The 22217-nt window shown below is 36.7% G+C and overlaps 1 long non-coding RNA gene across 4 annotated transcripts in view; it reads left to right on the plus strand.

Annotated features, from left to right (window-relative positions):
* The window catches only part of LOC103093064 (uncharacterized), a 135848-nt gene that overhangs the window by 73074 nt on the left and 40557 nt on the right, over positions 1–22217 (plus strand). For all 4 annotated transcript variants that reach the window (XR_008912119.1, XR_008912118.1, XR_008912117.1 and 1 more), the window contains one exon: positions 20148–20337. This is a non-coding gene — a long non-coding RNA (uncharacterized LOC103093064). The remainder of the gene's footprint in view (positions 1–20147; positions 20338–22217) is intronic.

Consider the following 22217-nt stretch of genomic DNA (forward strand, 5'->3'; position numbering starts at 1 on the left):
TTCAAGATACTATGAATATAATTGCAAGGAATTAAACTTCAAACTCAGCCATTCTTGAAAGGCATACAATATTTTTCTCCAAATTTATGATTTTATTGATATAGTTAACTCTCGGGAAAGGAAGTTACTCTCCCATGTAGATCTCCAACTGCCTTGCAAAATATATAATAAATATCCAGTGGTAATTATTCAAATGGAGAGAGTAAGGAATAGAGTTTAGTTAGCTGACTTTTAAGTCAGGAAGACCCAGGTTCAGGTTTTGTCTCTTTTGATCCCATTAGAGGGAAAGTCCTTTCTATTTATGCCAATCAAGACTATTTTGCAATTGAGAGTTCTCTGAAGAACTGGATGATTAAATAATTTGCCTGGGGTTACAGAGCCAAGAGGTGAGATTGGAATCCTCTTTCTGACTTTCAGGCCTTCTCTGATAGAGAACCTATTGTTTCCTACTTCCTATTGATTTCCTATTCAGTTTTCTTCTGCTCTTCCTCTTCCTCATTTTCTTCCTTTCCCTATTCCTTCTTCCTCCCTCCTTCCCTCTCCCCCCTCTCTCTATTTCTCTCTCTCTTCCCCTCTCCCTCTTTTCCCCTCTCTTTACCTCCCCCTTTCTCCTTCCCCACCTTTGTTTCCATTATTAAATAAAATGACACCACTTAATAGAAAAATACACAAGTCCTATATATTTTTACATTCTAATTTTTTACTTTTAACCAAGTTATGATAAATACAAGTGAAATGTGTTTTCATCTCAGAGAAATCATGTTGGGTACTCCGTAGTTATTATGTATAGATAGATAGGTGTTGAGTGAGTTGATATCCTTAGTATAGTCTGCTTAAGTCCTTGCTGTGGAGTTATTTAAATCTTTTTGGTCACCCCTTCATGATGAATAATCTAAGAGCTGCTGTTTGTAGGCAGTAGATAACCTAGAAATCAATAACATCAGGCCTCCATAGATCCTGGAAGAGATTATCCTGCCAGCTAAAATGAGAATAAAAGATGGGCTTGTAAATAACACTTGTGGAACAATCACATTACCAAGATATAGGAGGAGGAAAAAAAACCCAAACCCAAGGAACAACACCAACAACATCAACAACAACAACAACAAAAATAAAAACAAACCCAGCTAGTTGAGAGCAAATAATTGAACATTGATTTAAAGTTGAAGTGGTCAGCTGTCACTAACTAATGAATGGAAATTTGTTGAATTTCCAACATATGGAGAATTATGAGATTATAATAAATGACCTCTGAAACTGTGGAAAATTGTGATGGTGGTGATGGCTATTAGGCTGCAATTTCTGTCCTAGAAAGGACATTTTAGGAGTAACTAGAATTCATTTTGCTGCAAATATTTTGGACAGGGAATTCCGATTGTTGAATCTCTTCTCCAGATTGCTTACTAGATGATTATTTTAGCCTCAGTAACTTTTAAGGACCATCTATCTCCTAAGGTGCAAATGAATCATGTTCTGCATCAATGAAAGTAGTAGCCACAAGGAGGAAGAAGCATTGAAGTCATACTAGAGGTGGTAGCCTCATGCTTGTTGAAATAGTAGAAGGAGACCTTCTTCTGGTCATTCACTGTTTCCCTGTTCAGTCATGATACTACCACCAGATGATCTTTGTGAAAAAAAGTCATCATGTACCTTGGAGTAGCACAGTCATAAAACTCAGAGCTGGAAATCCAATAGTAGTCCCCCCAACTCACCCTAGTTGCCTACAGGATAACTTTTTTTTTTTTAAAGTAATTTAAGGTATTTCCCCAGGTTGTTCCCAGGCTTTCTTTTTAGCCCTCCACACTACTTCTCTCTTTCTAACATCCTTCATTCTAGGCAAGCTGTCAAGGAAGAGAAAAAGGAAGGAAGGAAGGAAGGAAGGAAGGAAGGAAGGAAGGAAGGAAGGAAGGAAGGAAGGAAGGAAGGAAGAAAAAGGGACAGGGATTTGTAAGTAAAGGACTTGGTTTCAAATTCTAGCTCTGCCACTTATGTACCTGTGTGAACAGAGAGGTCAGTTCACCTCTCTGAAACTCAGTTTGCTTATCTGTGAAATGAGGAAAATGGACCAGATGGTCTCTAAGATCTCTTCCAGCTCTAATTCTATGATCAATCAATCAATAAGCATTTATAATGCCTCCATTGTGTGTTAGACACTGGATTTGTGAAGATAAAAATCAAATGGCCACTGTGTCAAGGACTATTCCAAGGACAATCACATTCATTTAATTCAATAAAATTCATTAAAGACATGGTATGTGGCAGGCACTGTACTGAGCGATGGAGGTAAAAATGCAGAAATGAAACAGTTCCTACTGTGAAGTGTGAAGTATCACTCTCCCTGCATCTCTTTACTCAACTTTATCCCCATGTGGAATACACTAACCTTTTCTAAGGATTCGTTCAAAGCATTCTTATTCTTCAAATCCAAGTTCAAAACTCTCCTCCTCCATGAAGTCATTCTCCATAACCCTGCTTTCTCTTCTTCAGCTTCCTATCTCACTTTTCTTCAGGAGCATCCATTTGGCATGTCACTGCTTGGTATGGTTACTGGGTTTATTTGTTTTTAATTTTTTACATTGATTTTATTTCCCTTGTTAGACTATATGCTCTCTAGGGGCAAGAAGAGACCTTTGCGTTCTTTATACCTCTTTCCAGTTCCCATAGTGCCTAATACCTGCTTTGGGCATTGAGATAGGAATAGAAACTAGATTTGTGCTTTCATTGATATAGAGAACTCCCTGGTAAGGAAACACCCTTGACAAATAACAATCTGGACATTTCCTGCAACTTAAAGTATATTTGAATGTAAGTGTCTTGTCAGTTGGGATTGTTTCAGTAATTATATTTTTATCCTCAAGTCAGGACATAATAAATGCTTGTCAATTGATTAATTAGATATCAATAGCCCTAAGAGCTTATGTGATGCCTAAGGTCACAAAGTATTTGTCAGTAGCCTAACTTTCTATCCAAGTGATTAATCTAGTTCAATCCAATACAATTTTTTTTTTAAATTAAGAGCTTATAGGGACAGCCAGGTATCACAGAATAGAGAACCAGATCTAGATTTGGAAAGATCAGAGTTCTCCTCTGACCTGACATTTCCTAGCTATATGACCCTGGACTAGTCAATTAACCCCATTTGCCTACTCTTTTCTCTTCTGTCTTAGAGTTGTTACTGGAACAGAAAATAAGGGTTTTTAGGAAACAATTAAAAAGAACCTACTTATGTGCAGATCACTGTGCTAAGTGATGGGGATACAATTAATAAAAAGAAAGATGGTGCCCTCAAGGAACTTATAATGCTAGGAAACAACACAGAAAAGGAGGCAGGAAAGGGAGGAGGGATAGCAAGGTTATCCTTCATGGGACCATTTTGTTCCATGGAGTCAAAACCAGGCTGATCAGAACATACAAGGGAATACTCCTTTCTATTTAGAGGTAGCTTTTTGGTATAGTGGATGGAATCAGGAAGACCTGAACTTGAATCCTACAACAGATACTTACTAGCTTTGTGTCCCTGAGCAAATCACTTAACCTTTCCCATTTTCAGTTTCCTTAACTGTAAAATGGGGATAATGATAGCATATACCTCACAGGATTCTTATGAGGACCAAATGAGATAAGACATGTAAAGCATTTTTTGATATATTAATACTAGTTATAATGATATAGATAAATGTTGATGTATGTTGACAGAGATACATAGATTAATTGGATTTTTGAGTGCCTACAGTAGTTCAGGAATTCTGAATCCCAACTTCAATTCTTCCATTAATGTTTCATTGACCGTTGGCTTCTGGTCCTTTTTTTGGGTGGGGGGGGGTTACTCCATGTTTACTAACAGAAAATTTGAGTATTAAGATTTTTCCTGACTACTTAACAAAAATATTTCAAGATTCTGATGATTGGAAGGTTCTAGTCCCTAGTTCCATTAATCAGGGTCTATTCATTTGTTGTTTATCTCATTGCACAAAATGTATTTCCCATTCCCTGAAAAATCTAATATTGTCTAAAACATGTGAAATGAATGGCATAGTGGCAGATAGGAGGCTCAGTTAATTGAATCCAGATCTAGATCAAATCTGATCTAAGATACTTCCTAGCTGTGTAGCCCCTGGAAAGTCACTTAACCCTCATTGCTTAGCCCTTACTGACTCAATGATGAGAGGTAAGGATTAAAAAAATTTGTAAAAGAAATGAATAGACATGCTTCACCCTAGTAAGATCAAGACCAAAGGTCTAAAATGTTCTTAGGATTTTTTGTCCAAAATTACCATAACGACATTTTTAAAACTGTCTTAATTTACTAAATACATCTTGAATAGCTCTTTATTTGTTTGATTTGCTTATTATTTCTCTCCTATAAAAGACATCCCAGCAGTTATTATCATTCTGTATTAGTAACTGGAATTCATTTTGCTGAAATTATTTTGGACATGGCATTCCTTTTGTTGAGTTTCATCTCCAGACTACTCACTGGATGATGCCTTATTTTAGTTTTAGTAACTTTTAAGGACCATCACTGTCTTGTATCAATGGAATAAGTATGCAAACTGATTAAGAAGCATTGAAGTCCTACTGACCAGTAGAATCTAATTAATTCTAAGAGCCATTTATTTTTGGTCTTGGATTCTTATTCTGGATGCCATGCCATAACCAGTGTCATTTCTACTAGATGTTAGATATTTTCCCACATTTTCTTCAAAGCACACAAGAGCCATAATTCCTGCCAATTAAAAAGGGGGACAAAGAGGAGTTATCTATTTTTCAACAATCCCAGAAACAGAAAACATTTACCCGTATCTACAAGATTGTTGTCTCAGTAACCATCAATTAGCTTCAGAACTGTTGACTGATGGAATGGGTGTATCCACTTAATAAAACTGGCTCTTTTTCTAAGATGACAAGGCATGTTAACTTTTTTCCTTTTTGTAAATATCTTTTCATATTTATTTTTAAAAGAAGCATTTGCTAACAACAAAACAACATGAAGCCAAATGACCGAAGTTCATAAACTTGTCACGTCCCTGTATCAAAAATATCTTGGCAAATAAAAAAAAAAAAACGGCATCCATTTGGGACACACTTGCTTCTCCTAAAGATAGAGATTTAGTCCATTAGTAGAATTTTTTCTGCTAGACTGGCCTCCTGTAGGTTTGACTGTGGAGTAGCAGGTGTACAATTCCAAAGTGTCTTTACAAGTAGCTCAGCGGGACTTCTCTCCTGTACGTTCACAGGAGACAGCTCATCTGTTTAATCCTTATGTTTTAGTCAACCTTTCTTATTATGCAGACAGGGCCCCTATGCTCAGCTGGATTTTGACTCTCAGAATGAATTGATGGAACTCTTTGATCTTAGTAGCGTATTGCATCTGTTTCATCTTTCATCTTAATGCATGATCTTTCCAACTCAAACTTTAGTCATCTTTGAAAAAAAGAAACCTAAACTTCAATTTTAGTTTTCTCTTCTTTTTAGAGACTTAAAAACATCCTCATTTTAGTTATTATTTGAGGCAAAGAGAGGACCAATCACATTTCCTTGAATTGGTCCATGTATTTTTTGAAATATGGTCCAGCCTCTTCAAAAGGAATAGGTGAACTGCCCATCTTAGCAATTTTTATCAATTGAGTAGAATTTCCTTAATGGACCACAGGGGAGCAAAGAGCTAGCTTAAGAAAGGCTCAGGAAAAGGTCACTGGAGGAAACATTCCTTCTAAAAATTCAGATCTAGGACCAGAGCTAGTCTATGCTTAAACTACTGAGATATGTAGACTCTTTCCTGCATTATTCACACCTATCTGAGCAATATTTACAACTCAATGGGTAAGTGAAGTTACAAATTATTGCCCAACAGGGATCCCAGTAAACACAGTGATTTCTTTTTAACTCTCCTTCTGGGCTAAAAAATATTTGGTGATGCTATTTCTATTCAGATTTTAGCAAGGAAGAGGATCTTGTTGACTCTTCATATCAGAAGTCCAAGAGATTTTCATTTGTTGGTTAGGAGTCTCATAATAAGTCATTGTTTTTTATTCCCTCTGAATCAATATTCAGTTGTAATCTTGTGTTGATAAAGTAATGCCCAAGGTGTCAGTCTTTTCAATGGAACATAGAAATCATCAAAATAATAGCTACTAGTAGTCAGCATTTATATATCACTTTAAGGTTTGCAAAGCACTTTTTTGAATATTATCTCATTTGATTTTCCTAACAACCCTGAAAGGTAAGTGATATTATTATTCTCATTTTACAGTGAAGAAACTTTATAATTCATAAGAGACAGAAATCCTGGGACTATTATCAGGTCTTTCCAGAACTTAGCATCATGTCTAACTCATAGAAGGCACTTAATTTTAAATGCCAGTCGACTTGACTTTCCTTCCCTAAAATGAGGACAATTGAGTTTTGTCTATTTCTATTTCCTTAGGATCTATCATTAATTAGATTATCTTAGTAAAACATTCTAGTCACTTTACTGAATTATTTTTAGGTGGAGACCTTATATCCTACTTTGTAATATACTTGAATACATAGAGGATCTGTGTTGTTTTCCCTCCAAACTCAGCTTAAATGCTAACATTTCCTTCAAATTTTTCCTTGCCCTCTTGGGTGTTAGTGACTCCCCCTCACAAATTGTTTTATATATAGTTTGTATATACATATACATATTTTTGTTCAGTCGTTTAAGTTGTCTGATTCTTCATAACCCCATTTGGTGTTTTCTTGGTAAATGTACTGGAGTGGTTTGCCATTTCCTTTTTGAACTCATTTTACAGATTGGGAGATGAGGCAATCAAGGTTAAATGACTTGCCCAGGGTAACACAAGTAGTAAGTGTCTGAATCCAGATTTGAAACCAGGAAGATGAGTTTTTTTGACTCCGGGCTTGACACTCTACCCAGTGTGCCTCCTAACTGCATACACACGTTTGCCTATAATAATTATATAATATAATATATTTTATTATATGTAGAGAAAATTATAAATATATGTAATGTATACTATATATATTTACATATAGACATGTGTGCATGTGTATACATACACAGACAAATGTACTTTTTCAGTAGAATATAAGCACTAGGGGAGATAGGAAAAAGTTCCTTTTTTCCCTTCCCCCTCCCCTTTGTATCCTCTGTGTCTGGCACAGGAAGTGAATAAGTACTTGTTGATTTATCGACTATCTTGGAAGGGCATCTTTAAATGCAATAAAATATAACTCCAGTGATTCTCAGAGGATTCTGGTAGTCACTGCCAGTCAGCTAACAGTTAAAGACAAAACTGTGTGGACAATGAAAGAATACCATACTCTGAGGTCATCTAATAACCTTATCTGACATTATAAAAAAATTTAAATCGACTATCTGCTAATAAAATCTTAATTTAAACAGAAAGGAAATATTTGTTGTGAATGCAGCCATCATTTCAAAATTGGCTGTCTGTTACTGGGTTAGAGCAAAGGTCAAAAAAGCAAAAATTAGAAGAAAGGCTAAAGATGAAAATACATTTTATTTTATTATAGCAGTTCCAGCTTGACCCATTTCAACAAGTTCTCAGATCCAAAATCTGGGAAGGAGGCAAAAAAATAAAGCCGCCGTTAACTTTGATATCATTTTGAAGAGAAATTTAATTTACAGAAAATAGTTGCTACTATAAGGAAACTGAATAATCCCAGAAACCACCCTGGCCAGCAAACACCTAATCATTTTGCCAGGTGATGAGAAATATTAGTTAAGGAAAATGTGTGCATTTAGATTATGAGAACATTGTAGGAGTCAATATGAAGGACTGTTAAGAACACAACTGCCACTTAAAACACTCAAAAACAATTGAGAGAATAATCCTTCTGAGAAGTTGGCAAGAAGTCCAGCTAAACCAGACAGTCCTGAAAGTCTGTGTAGGAGAAACTGGAAAGACAGCAACTCGTGATGTTGAAATAGAACAGATCTGTTGCTTTTCAGTTCTCATTACTAATACTAGCAAAATACTAGATAAACCATCTAATAAAGTGGATAGGGTATTTATGAATAGAAAGATAATGGCATAGTGATTAGGGCACTGTCATAGAGGGAGGAAGACTAGGGTTCAAATTTCACTTCATAATTTTTACTTGTTTGATGCTGGGAAAGTGACTTAAACTATCTTTGCCTCAGTTTCCTCATCTAGAAAATGAGGAGGTGGGACTCATTGTCTCTTTCTGTTCTAAATATTTTATCTCTAATCTTATGATAATGTGAAGTGAAGAAGAACAAGTGGTCTCAACTAAATGTATTCTAAAGAATCTGTGATTTCATGTATCTGGATATTCTCTCCAATAATGGAAATCCTATCCTTTTCATGCCTGCTAATCCTTTGTGACTCTTGGCCATGTCCTCCCAGAAGTTCACTAAAATGGGTGTACCCAAAATGCTGGAGACTTTCTGTTTTTTCTCTTGGCTTTGAGATGGTACAATCAAAGCTGGACTGTCTATCAGATATCTCTTCCTCTTGCCATATGACTAGCTCATCTTATTCTTTCATATGCATCTATGGTGGCTTCCTTCATTTGACTTCTCTATCATAACCCCTTGTTAGTAATGCTCTGCCACCTGTTTACCCTTGCCATGTACCTTTCCATTTTTCTCTCTGGCAGTTTCAGTCTTTTAGAGATTATTGCATTCCATAACTCACTGTCATTTTCCAGAAATATTAAAGAAATATTGCACTAACATGGAGGATTTTGTTTCTAATAGAAACTTAAGGACATCAGAATATGTTAGTAATTTCCCAAATTCAGCCTAACTCATTCCCCTATTATCTCTCACATACACACCCCGATAATGGATATCTCTAGGTGGTCCATTCACCTGCACAGCCTACTTTGGACAAGAAGCATTCTTCTTTATATCATCCAACATGGATTTATTTTTTATCTCTATATTAGGATGAATGAAGTGTGTAGAGAACTTAAGCTCCCACTCTTGTTTTGCCGTATATCATTTTTTAAAGAGAATTTGACTTGGTAGAATGTGGAAAAAGCATTAAAGAGATCACTGAAAACTTGAATGCCTGGAAAGGATGGTGAACTTGTCATTTATTGAGAATGAGACAGTTGCATAGCCAGAGAACCACATTGGTTCTCCTGAAATAATACAATAATGAAAGAGAGGTCTCTAGAAGATAAAGCTTGTCCTCTTTAGAATATATGGAAAGACATTGCTAAAATTCCCACAAGACTAGCATGACTCAGAAACTGTATAGTTCAGTCTTGAAGCAGGTGAGTCTTATGTATTAACTTTCCGTCCTTCCTCAGGGAAATGAGTTCAGAGTCCTGGCCTCTACCTTCAATTTCAACATCTACTGTGGGGTTCATTCAGTGCTTTGTGATTTCATTTATCTGGCCCTGGCGTCTTGAATTCTTTTAAATCCTTACATATTCTCCTACCATTTACTTCGATTTCCTCACCACTATTTTCCCCTACTTGTCATTGATTCAAAAGAGTTCTCCTTGATAGAAAAAAAAAGTTGAAAAATTAAAGCATTACTTTTTTTTCTTCCTGTCATGCAATATAACATTAAACTCTCATCAAAAAAGTAGTAGGTATATTTTTTCCTTATTCTTGCACTTTTTGATGTCAGGTTCCTTTTGCAGGGGAAGGGAGAGATGGAAAAAGCCTCACTTTCCCTTTAGTTTCTATTCCTACAGTTCTCAGCCATTCTTTTAGTCATTGTAAGGTTATGTACATTCAATTAAGATTTATCATCTCTGTTTTTGTTACTTACTTGGTCTCATTGGGTCATTGACTTAGAATTGAAAGTGACCTTAAAATTTATTTAGTCTAACGCCTTCATTCTGTGGAAGAAGAAAACTGAGGCACAGAGAGAAATGGAGTGAATTGTCCAAGGTCATACAAGTAATAAGGAACAGAAGCAAGATTTTCTTTTTTTTTTTAACTCAGATTTTCTTGATTCAAATTTAGTGTTTTTCCCACTGAATGGTCTGAGTTAATTTCTTTAAGAATTAACTGATTTGATCTCCTTCCTGTCCATTGGACTCTCAGAAGTCTTCTTTAGCACCACAATTCAAAGGCGATGATTTTGTGGCATTTGGCTTTCCTTATATTCCAACTCTCACACCCATATATTACTACTGGAAAAACCAAAGCTTTGATTCTATGGACATTTGTAGGCAAGGCTTATGGTGTCTCTGGTTTTTTGCATACTGTCCAGATTTGTCATAGCTTTCCTTCCAAGGAACAAATGCCTTTTAATTCCATGGCTATGGCTATTGTAGGTATTGTCTCTTCAGGACCTTTTAAGATGAGAAAAGTGCCTACCTGTGTGTAAGGCCATAGAGTTTCCCACTGGTGCCCAACCCCTTTTTCCAACCTAACTTTTTTTCTTCTTTTTTTTCCTATGATTTTATTGATATAATGGATTCCCAGTAAGGAAACTCCCTCTATCAATTCATATCAGCATTTTTCTCTTACCCTTTAGATGTTTAGAAAATTGCTTGAGATACTGAAAGGTAATAGGACTTGTCTAGAGTCACATAGACAGTGTCTGTCAGAGGTGCACGCACTTGAACCTAGGAGGAGGTTGAATTCAGGCCTCTGAAATCTCCTCCAATTCTCTAAGGTCCTGCCTCCTTACTATATGTGTGTATGTTTATGCATATATGTCTACATATGTGAATATAAACATATTATCTATAGAAATATATATTTTAGGTATCTAAAATATTAAAACAGACTAAGTGGTAATTCATATATGATTAAAAAGGAAAAAGTATAAGACCTCTATAAGTACAGGGAAAATTACCTTTTTTGTTTATAATAGAGATGTAATTGCATTGATATCATGATCTCTCAGTGAGCAAACTCCCTCTGCTTATGCAGGTTAATATCCACTCTGCAATGTACATTCTTAGAGAGTTGGGTGGGATGCTAAAAGGTTAAGTGACTTGCCCAAGATCATAGAGTAATTTATTGCTCAATGACTTCTTTCATGTTTGAACTGTATTTTATTTTTTATTAAATTAACTTCACAACAATCAAATGAATTAACTTTAAAAAAAATCATCATCCAAGATTTTTTTTTTCAATTTGAAAATTCTAATGGTTGTGTGAAAATGGGGAAATGGACAAATGTTTCTAAAATTGCAGGGAGTTGAGGCAATAGCTTTTACTAAAGATAGACCATTTCCTCTGGCTGGCTAATTATGCCTTTAAAATGAAACATCTCTGACTGGTGGTATTGAAAACAATTGGTAACAATTATTTAGGCACTTGAGCTACACACTTGTCAAAGGACAGTGAAATGGATTTTAGTCATGCCTTGTTTCACTTTGGGGTAAACCAAATGAATATGGATCACAAATACCTTCTGGTTGTGAGAGAGAGAGAGAAAGAATAAATATAAGCTTATTCTTTGAATTTGGATTTGGGACTGAAACTCCATTTTCATGACTCAAAATTTCATTCTTTTTCTACAAGGGCATGAGAATTATATAATTAGAATAGTAATAGACCTTGTTCTCTCTCTGAAATAAAACTTTGAGTAGGGGATTTTTTTTTGTCCCCAGATTCAGTTTTCTTCTTTTTGTTCAGTTCTGGCTCTCATTTGTGACCCCATTTAGGGTTTTCTTGGCAGAGTTGGTTTGACATTTCCTTCCCCAGTTAATTTTACAGATGAGGAAATTGAGACAAACAGGGTAAAGTGACTTACCCAGGGCCACAGAGCTAGTAAGTGCCTGAATTCAGGAAGATGAGTCTTCTTGACTCCAGGGTTGGTGCTCTATCCACTGTGCCACCTACCTACCTGGTTTTCTTACCTATAAAAATAAGGGGGTCAGACTAAATATCTTCAGAGGCCTGTCCCTACTCAAGATCTGTGATCCATGATACTCAGTGTGACTTTATATAATTCATTCTTTGAACCTTACTCTTCTCACATATGAAATGATGGAATTTGTCTGAGGCCACTTTAATGCTAGATCTATGATCCTATTTGTTGTTCAGTCATTTTTAGTCATGCCTGACTCTTGTGATGTCATTTAGGGTTTTCTTGGCAGAGATACTGGAGTGGTTTGCCATTTCCATCTCTAGCTCATTTTACAGGTGAGGAAACCAGAGCAAACAGGATTAAGTGACTTGTCTAGGGTCACACATCTTGTAAAGGTCTAAGGTCAGATTTGAACTCAGGAAAATGGATTTTCCTGACTTCAGGCCCAGCAATGGGGCCATAATTCTACAGTGTTTCTTTTAAATTAACTCAAGTTTGTAACTGTTGCCATTAATTCTAATCCTATCAGATTAAAGGGGTAGAATAACTGGTCTGTATATAATTAATTCAGCCATAAGTTTTAAATTGGGAAGAGACCTTCAATTAGGAGATGAAAAAAGTTAAATCTCATTAAGAAGTGACTTGCCCAAGATCTCATAGATATCACAAGTGGCCGATTTGGGATTTGAACCCACAGTCTTTGGACTTAAGATCCCATGTTCTTTCCATTTTAGAGAAGAAACAAATCTTTTAACCTGGGCCCATATCTTAGCTAGACCCATTAATTTAAGAATTGTAAAATATGGCTTTTTTACAGAGAGATGAGCATAAGAGAGAGGGAAGATGAAAATGGGAAACATTTCTTGAGAAATCCAATTTGAGACTTGTTATTTATTGAGCTTGCTTCTGGTTTATCTCGCAGAAGGTTATTTTTACCTTCTGGAAATTCTGCTATAGCACACAGCCCCATTCCTCTCTACCATCACCACTTACTGTTCATTAGTGTTGTTCATTTCATTATGATATTTGCCTTGGAAAAATAGAACATTTAGCAAATGGAAAGAACTATTTGTTATCTCCTGCAAATATAGATCATTGTTTGATGTTGTTTAAAATGAGTGACGATGGCTGGTATGCTGTCTCCTCCCTTCTTTGTCATCTTTTGATAGTGTTTGCTTATATGGAGAGAAGAGATATTTCCTAAAATGGAATTTTTAAATTTTATTTTGGGAAATGAGTGAATCAAAAAAATTTAGGTAAATAATTTAGGGGAAAGGAAAGTCCCCCAAATGTATATTTTAAGGAAAAAATTAAAATTTAATTTTCATTGAAGAAGACCAAATGAATCTTTTAAACTATATGCTAAGTATCTCATTAAGAGGCAGTGTTACATAGTAGAAAGCCATTGATGCCAGGAAGAGCTGGGTTCATCTGGGTTCATACCTGACACATACTGGTTGTGCCACCATATATGCAAGTCATTCAATCTCTTAGTGCTCCAGGCAATTCTCTAAAATAGTAAAGTATAAAACAGAGACTCATCTGCATTGGTTCCTCGTCTATTCTAATGAAACTGTAAGTCTAGTTTTTTAAAAAATAGGTCAATAGATTCAGAGATTTGGAACTGGAAAGGACCTTAAAAGTCAGTGAATCCAGCCTTCTCATTTTATATGAGAAAGCTGAAACTCAGAGTGGTCCTCCAATGTCATACACATATCAAGGAACAGAGCTGGTATTTGAATGTAAGTCTTCTATCTCTAAATCCAGTCTCCACCCACCCACAAGCCCATATCTTACAGATGATGAAATATAGACTGAGGAGCCTTGAGAAGTTAACTGATGTGCCCAGTCACATAGATAGTGACAGAAGCAATTGGATTTGGAAGGAACCTTTGAAGCCATAGAGAATCCAGCATCCATATTTTTTGTTATTCAATCAATTCAGTTGTGTCTCATTTGGAATTTTCTTAGAAAAGATACTGGAGTGGTTTCCTGTTTTTTGTTTTTGTTTTCCCTCCAGCTCATTTTACAGATGAGGAAACTGAAAAAAACAAGGTTAAGTGACTTGCTCATTTGTTTCAGGAACGTCCACTCTTTGTGACCCCATTTGAGGTTTGTTTGTTTTTTTGGCAAAAATACTGGAGTGGTTTACCATTTCCTCCCATAGCTCATTTTATAAACAAGGAAACTGAGGAAAGCAAGGCTAAGTGACTTGATCAGTTATTTTAGTCATGTCCAAATCTTCATGTCTCCATTTAGAGTTGGACTTTATGGGTGAAGATATTGGAGTGCTTTGTCATTTCTATCCACAGCTCATTTTGCAGATGAGGAAACTGAGATAAACGTGGTTAAGTTATTTGTTCAGTTGTTTCAGTGATGTACAGCTCTTTGAGACTCCATTTGGGGTTTTCTTGGCAAAGATACTGGAGTGATTAGCCATTTCCTTTTCCAGGTTATTTTACATATAAAGAAACTGAAGCAAAAGGGGTTAAATGGCCCTTATTTTATAGATGAGACATCTGAAGTGTATAGAGGTTACATGAGGGCACACAGGTAGAAAATAGTTGAGATGGGATTAGAACCCAGGTCCTGTGCCTTCTAATCCTGATTTCTTCCCACTGAATCATGAAACTTTTTGTAATCCTCACCAGCTAATGAATTGTATTGGGTCCTTAGCTAGATAAATGACAGTTTCCTAGAGTCCAAGACCCTTAGAACTGGGAGAGATCTTAGAGAGCAAACAGCCCGTGCTCTTCCTTTGAGGAGAAGACTTGTTCAGAGAATCGAGGTGACTTCCCCAAGGTTACACACCTAATTAGGAGCAGAGCCCAGCCTAAAACACAGCTGGCCACAGCTCCTCCTTAGCAAATGATCTGCCGACTCTACCACAGAGATACTTAGTCACTGCCATATGGAAACACAAGCTTAAAGTCAGGCACAATGATACAGTCAGGCATGAATGGGAGCTAAAGAAGCGAAATAGAAAAACAAAGCCAGTGTAGAAACAGATGGTGAAGGGCCACCTTCCTAGACATGTCGAAGCCCCACATTACCCAGCCTTCTCTTGCCTTTCCAGCCTTCCTACAACTTACTAATGAGTTCCACCCGCCTCTTGGCAGTTCCATCCATCTTTCACTTCTGGCCACTCTCCCTCATGGCTGGAATGATCACCTTCCTCCATTCTGCCCTCACTGGCTTCCTTTAAGTCCCAGCTAAAATCCTGTATCCTACAGGAAGCCTTCTTTCACCTCTCTCCATTCCAGCATCTTCATTCAGTTATTGCTCACCCATCCTGTATGTGGTTTGCTTTGTGCATATTTCGTTTGAATGTTCTCCTTCCCCCATTAGATGACAAGCTCCTTGAGAGCAGGGAGTATCTTGTCCCTGGCACACAGGGGATGCATAAGTGTATATTGAATTGAATTGAAGAGTAAGTACACAAGTTTAGTGTGTATTTGCAGGAGTGACTCTATTATAAGGAACCATTTACTTCTAATCCATCTAGGAAGGCTTCATGAAGAAAATTGATTAAGAATGAATTAAATGGGAGCAGCTGGGTGACTTAGTAGATTGAGTACCAGTCCTAGAAATGGGATGTCTTGGGTTCAAATCACTTCCTAGCTGTGTGACCCTGAGTAAGTCACTTAACCCCCATTGCCTATCCCCAGACCACTCTTCTATCTTGGAACTAATACATAGTAGTGATTCTAAGACAGAAGGTAAGGTTTTAATTAAAAATACATATTATTTTTAAAAGAATCAATTAAACTATGAAGAAGTAAGAGTGTGTCTCAATGGAGAAAAATGGGCCAAGAAAGAAGACAGATTTAGATAGAGGATGCTTTTTTTATTGGAACAATCTCAAAGGCAGTAGAAGGGAGCTGGGTAGACAAATAGGTGAAGCATTGGGGAACCTGCCAAAGGTTTTTAGATTAAGAGACCACAGGGACCCTAAAGGTCTGTCTTTTTTTGAAACCCTCACCTTCCATCCTGGAATCAATACTGTGTATTGCTTCCAAGGCAGAAGAGCAGTAAGGGCTGGGCAATAGGGGTGAAGGGACTTGCCCAGGGTCACATAGGGTCTCCTGTCTTATCCCTTCATTTTATAGATGAAGGAACTGAGCCCCAAAGAAGCAAAGTAACTTGCCAAAAAGATCACATAGTTATCCTTCCACAGAACTGAAATTTGAACCCAAGCCCTCAGACTACATAAGCCCTGCTAGTGAATAATGTTATCAAACATAGACATGGAAGGAATCAAAGAAACAGACACTTCCACATTCTTGTAATAAATGTCTTAAAGCAAAAGTTGAGCATTTCAGACCCCAAACCAGCATACCTTAAGGTACAGGGTATTCATACCCTTATTTTTCCAAAGAGATAATCTATCTTTAATAATAGTATATATGTATATATGTCTATATACATATATGTGTGTGTGTGTTTATTTGCAAACCTCCAAGTACACCACAGATGCTTGCTGTTTAGTTATTTGTGTCTGTCTTGGTCCCCTTTAGTTACATGCTAAAGCCTAGAGAGCACTTCACAGAATGATAAAACAAATTAACTTCATTGTATTACAAAGGAAATCAATGATATTGAAGAGGAGTTATAAGGGGCACCAGGTCTGGGACAGAGAGGTCCTAGGTTCAAATCTAGATTCAGATACTTCCTAGTTGTTTGACCCTGAACAAGTCACTTAACCCCAGTTTTTTAGCCTTTGCTGCTCTTCTGTCATAGAAGTGATACAAAGACAGAAATAAGGACTAAAACCAAAAAGCAGTCTAAAAACATTTTAAAGAGCTCACAGTCTACAAATGAAGAACCACTTTCCTAATGGTATGTCGCCATCAGCAGAATATTTCTCAACCCCTACTTGTGCCTCATGAATTTCCAAATATCTCCAATGTTTGCACAAGTGTGCTTGGGTAGTCATGGCATGGAAAGTCATTATATGTGAAATATTCAAGTGCTCCAGAGAACCTGGGTTCTCACCAGTATGGATATGCCATGCAGTGACACAGATCTCAACCCATTCATTATGGCCCATTTTGTGCAACTCCAGTTTTATGTCCTCTTCTAAATTTACCTTCGGGGGGCCACCCCATACCTTCTTTTTATTCTGAAACTGTGAGGATGCCAATTGGGCACCTGGAGTGGCTGATGGTTATGCCACATTCACGCAATGTGACAAGCATATTTTTTTTCTTCCCAATTACACATTTATTTAATAACAGCCTTCACTTCATTTTCTAGCAATAGCTTCTCATTCATTCTCTGATGTTGCTTGCTCTCAACCTTTGTAAACCATGAAATGCTCTACAGATTCAAGTTATTCTTGAGATTGGTTTTGTGGTTGCTGTGTAGAATGGGCACGGTTTTAGACAAGAGCAGTAAGAGATGCAGCTTCCTTTTCCACTTGGGATTAGCTGACTGTCAGAAGATAATCCAGTTTGGAGGATGAGACCCGCCAAGGCACAGGTGTCAAAGGAAAGACTCATCTTTGTGCTTGTTCCTGACACTTGGTTGGGATTATAGGTCTGCCCACTCACACAACTACCTACTTGCACCTGGGGCTTCTCGACAGATGCCACCAGTTTCTCCCTAGTGGTGTAAGCAGTTACCTAGAAGTCAAAACTAACCTTTAGTAAAAAAAAAAATGGCCATTTGTTTGAAGACACATTTCCCATTCGAGTCTGTGCAGGAACAAAAAATCCATTTATTCCAAGTTTGGGGAATTACTTTCATCTCCTATATCAAAACATTATTCATTCTCGCCTTACCTCCCATTGCTAAGTTTAATATAATGAATTTGTGAGCTCTGTTATTGATATGAAAGACATAAGATACACACCAGGAATATAGCTTATCCTAAACAGATATTGGTAGAAATGTCACAGGCTTCATTTTTCAGTTGACATGGCTTTTGAGTTTGGATTGATTTATGAATAGCCAAGCAATGAATGCTGTTCAAACACAGAATTTGAAATCTAAAGAGAATTCTTTATTTTCAATGCTTTGGGGCTCTTAACCAATGCCTTTTCAATTTGAGGAGTTTTCATTATTGCAATGTTGAATGACACCCTGCAACCAGAGTTATTGTGTCAAGCTTTCTGATTCTTAAAGGAGTTTGTTTTGATATGATTTCATTTTAATGTGTGATCCAATGAGCTTGGATAGGAATGGCCTGGACAGGGAAATCAGGTGTGGTATTATAAACTGCTTTATAGAAGATTCTATATAAATAAGATAAATAAAGCCATTTATAGTATTCTTGCTCTGGAGTGACATCTTCCAAAGTGCTCCTACTCTCAGGATTCTCTTGATTTCTTGCCTTCTTTTTCTTATGGAAACCAGACTCCTTTCCCAAAGTCCAGAAGAAATCTGAATGGAGTCAATTGTTTGATTTACAAATTCTCATTGGGTTTTGAGTTGGGGAAAGTCGGTTTTGACTCTAATTTTTTCTCTCTACAAATTTGTCATAGTCAGGATTCAGAGTGACTTTTTTTTGTTTCCATCTGAAGAAACTATTAGCAGGAAAAAAAGATGTACCCTATGGCCTTGAAGGTAGTTTCCAAGACTCTCTTACAGTGTACCCCCAGTATACCTATGCCTCTTTGGGGGGGGGAGAGGAGTATCACTAATTTATAGACTTAAACAGTTCTTTTGGGTCCCCTGAAAGTTTGTGACTTGCCCAAGGTCACACAACTAATATGTATTAGAGATAGAATTTGAACCCATCTTCCTGACTTCAAGGCCAACTTTCAATCAACTATAGCTCACTGCCTTTCTAGTTCTAATTCAGTTCACTTGACTATCTATCCATTTAGCATCTAATGCTTTCAAAAAGGGTGAGAGTGTAATATATTACATAGACTTTAGGATATTGTGTCAAATTCATAGCTGATGACTGACTTCCTGGGGTGAAAATAAATTATAAATTTAAAATATATGCATACATACTATATGTCATCATTTACTTTTAGTAAGGTAGGTCATTGTCATTTTCATAATTATAGATGATCATTTTGACTCCTTTGGGGTCCAAAATGGATTTAATGCTTATATAATTTTGCAAAATGGTTCTTTCAAAGGAAACCATAAGGCATAATTTCGTTTTTAACTGATTAGTATTAGGCAGTCTCAGAAAGTGCCACCAATTAATTTGCTAATGAATAAAATTCTCCCTGTCACATTTTACATCCTTCCCCAGTACTTAGAGCTCCACAGTTTAATCCTTTTATTCTGTTGTCATTTGAGCCTTGATCTATGTAATGCAACTGCTCTCTTCTGCAGGGACAAATAAGTGAATCAAGCCAATTATTATTTTTAAAATCAACCAAACTACTTATAGATGCATGATATGGACAAAGTAACTCTTTGGTAGTCTGAGGATTTTTTTCACATTATTATTTAAACTATACAGAGAAGTAGTTATACTAGTAACCGAAAGTCTTTTCACTCATTCCTATAGGCGTCATTGTTTTTGTTTTATTTGGGGAGAAGAGGGGGTGAGCGTCCTGGACCTAGTATCCTATCATGTCTAATAATAAATTGGTGAAAAAGAGTGAAATAAAATAATACTATTAGAGGCAGACTGTTGATTAACTTTGCAAATTTAGCTGGATGGCCAAATTTGTTTCATATCGTATTGCTTATTTATACAATTTGGGCTTTCACGCAAGGATGGATTCCAAGAATTGGAATTTATAGACTATCTATCCAGATGAAAAAGGAGAGGTAGAGACAATCCTATAATGTCTGATAACAGCTTCTATGAACTGAATTAAGGCTATCCAACTGTGAAGTGAGGTCTCTTGGGTACCAACTTCTCCACATATTTGTGTGTGTGTGTGTGTGTGTGTGTGTGTGTGCATGTGTGCATGTATGCCAGGAAGGGGAGAAAGAAATTGAAATGACCAACCCATTTTTAAAAAGAGAATTCTTTAAAATGCTGTTCCAATGTGTTGAAATATCTCACATCCTTTAATAATTAGTTCAGGTCAGAGTCTCCATTGCAACTTTGCATATGTGTTGCGGTCATAACTAAAAGCCCTAAGAACTATGCCTGAGATATGGATGTGTTCTTGGTCCCAAATCAATCTTGTCACTCCTCAAAAAGCAATGAAAGATAATAAGTACCATTCACCGGATTGCCTTCCTGCGCTGAGACAGCTGGTGACGCTTGTCTTCCTGATAACCAGGAGTTTCAGATCTAAGGCAGGGATAAAGAAAAGCTCAGGAGCTCGCTGAATCTAAATTTGACAGTCGATGGCTGTGTAGAGGGTCAGAAGGGATAGAATCTGTGACACGTATGAGAAAGGAACAAAATTTATCTGCTCTGGTTGCAATGATTAGATGTCGCGTTGTCTGGCTGTCTTACAGTGGGTGACGGATCGCATCCCGCCAGCTGGCTAATATCGTAATTAACAAAGTTGCAACCACATCGGAGAAGTTTAATCGAAAAATTTGCCGGCAGTATGATGGCATTGTCACAGAGATCACAAGCTAGGCAGACAAGACTTTCATTCTGGGAGACCGCAAGCTGAGGAAGTCTGAACTTGGCCAGCCTAAGGTATGTTTCATCCATCATCATTCTATTCTTTGGTTCAAATATGTTTCTGATTGCTTGGTAGAATTTGGGGTCTCTCTCTCTCTCTTTTTCTTTCTTTTTTTTTCAGGATGTTATATGAAATCAACTCTAAATTTCTAGAGTGATTGTGGCATAGCCTCAAAATGATTTGGCTATTAGCATAAAAATCAAGTAAGAACTATTTTAAAAGAAGGAAAGATGGGAATTTAGAAATTGGCTTGAGAATTCTTCCTTTCTGGATTTGAAACCTAAACAGTTATTTCAATGTTAATTTAAAGGCTTATCTTTATTAACCTTCCAACTTAAAACCTAATTCTATTTCAATGAGCTTTCACGTTGGGCATTAATCTACCTCAATAGCATATATAAAAAGCACTAGCCGAATTGTTTCCTATTGTGTCAGCCTAGTTATAAGGGGATAACAGAGTAAGGATAGGTATCTTGTAGTAATTCTATTTTATTCCTCCAAAAATCTTAATTTTGCTAAAGGAGAAGAAAGCAAGCCTACCTAGTCTTGACTTGACAGCTTCATCAGCCTTAAACATGAATGGGAAACACAGTCACCTAAGCTTGTCACAAATTTTATACATGCCTGTGTTTCTGCAAATTATTCGTCCTTTTAAAATGCCTTCCAGCATTAAAAGACCTTTGGCACCTTTTCAGATGAAGATGCTTTGTCAGGTTGTACAGGCAGCCTCCGGAGCCCCCACCCAAACTGTAACCTTCCCAGGTTGCTAATGAGTGTGAATATATTGACAGGAGGTAGGTGTGTGCTTGTGTGTGCAGGGATGTGTGTGCATGGTGGGCAGCCTTGGAGGATGAAAACAGGAGCCCAGAAAATCCTGGGAGCAGAAGAACCAGTTTATTTATGCTATGTCAAAATGCTGTTGTAAAGCAAGGCAATCAATTTGTAATATAAATGGAGTAGCCTGTTTGGCCCTTCCACTTTTACTCAGGGGCTACCAAGGCCACTAGATCATAGCTAAGAGGAGTCATTTATCTCTTGCCTCGTCCTATTTATCTTCCGGTGCAAGAACTGCTTTTAAACATCAGGATACATAGTTTTGGAAGCAATTTTGTACATGGTACTTACATTTTTAATGAGTGCACAATGACCTTTCCAATTGATCTTTTACTTGATCTTGAAAATATCAAGGAAATAAAATGCTGAATAAACATGATTTTAAAGGAAGGTTGGACTATTAAGCTTCATTTTTATCAAGACACAAAATGACTCATTTTTAGGGGTCATTTTGTTCTGTGCTTTACTTAGCTTTCCTTTAAAAGGATCATAATAGGGCTTACTTTTAGGGTCTAAGAGACTTTAAAATGGTATTAATTAAAATTCTGTGTAAAATTTTACTTCTAATATGACCATTCTGCAGTAAACTGTAGTTCAAACATGTCATTTTGCATTAATACTAAAAGCTGAAAATGACTAGATGCATTTTTTTTACTCTATACTGACTATTCATTCTTAAAAGATTTTGTTATTCTCTGGTGAAAATCTGTGTCTTCTTCATTTCTATATCCTCTTTATTACCTGGGATAATGTATTGTCCATATTAGATTTGCAACAAATACCTTGTGAATGAATGAATGAATGAATGGACTTATCTTGGTGTTTCAACTGTTGTTCAAAGGCAATATGTATTTTAGTTTCAAAATCAACTTTTTTGTATGAATCATGTACTGAGTTGAACAGTCTCACTGTGAACAAAAGAAAGAATTAAGTGACTAAAAATAATATATTGTTGTTTTAACCCAAACCTCCTTAATATTTTGTGTAATCGAGAGTCTTTATTGTTAGAACTCCCTTGAAGTAGCAGAGGTCGGTGCGGATTAGAAAGGACCATGAAAGC

Source organism: Monodelphis domestica, chromosome 5 (genome assembly GCF_027887165.1).
Source record: "Monodelphis domestica isolate mMonDom1 chromosome 5, mMonDom1.pri, whole genome shotgun sequence".
Classification (NCBI taxonomy): Eukaryota; Metazoa; Chordata; class Mammalia; order Didelphimorphia; family Didelphidae; genus Monodelphis; species Monodelphis domestica.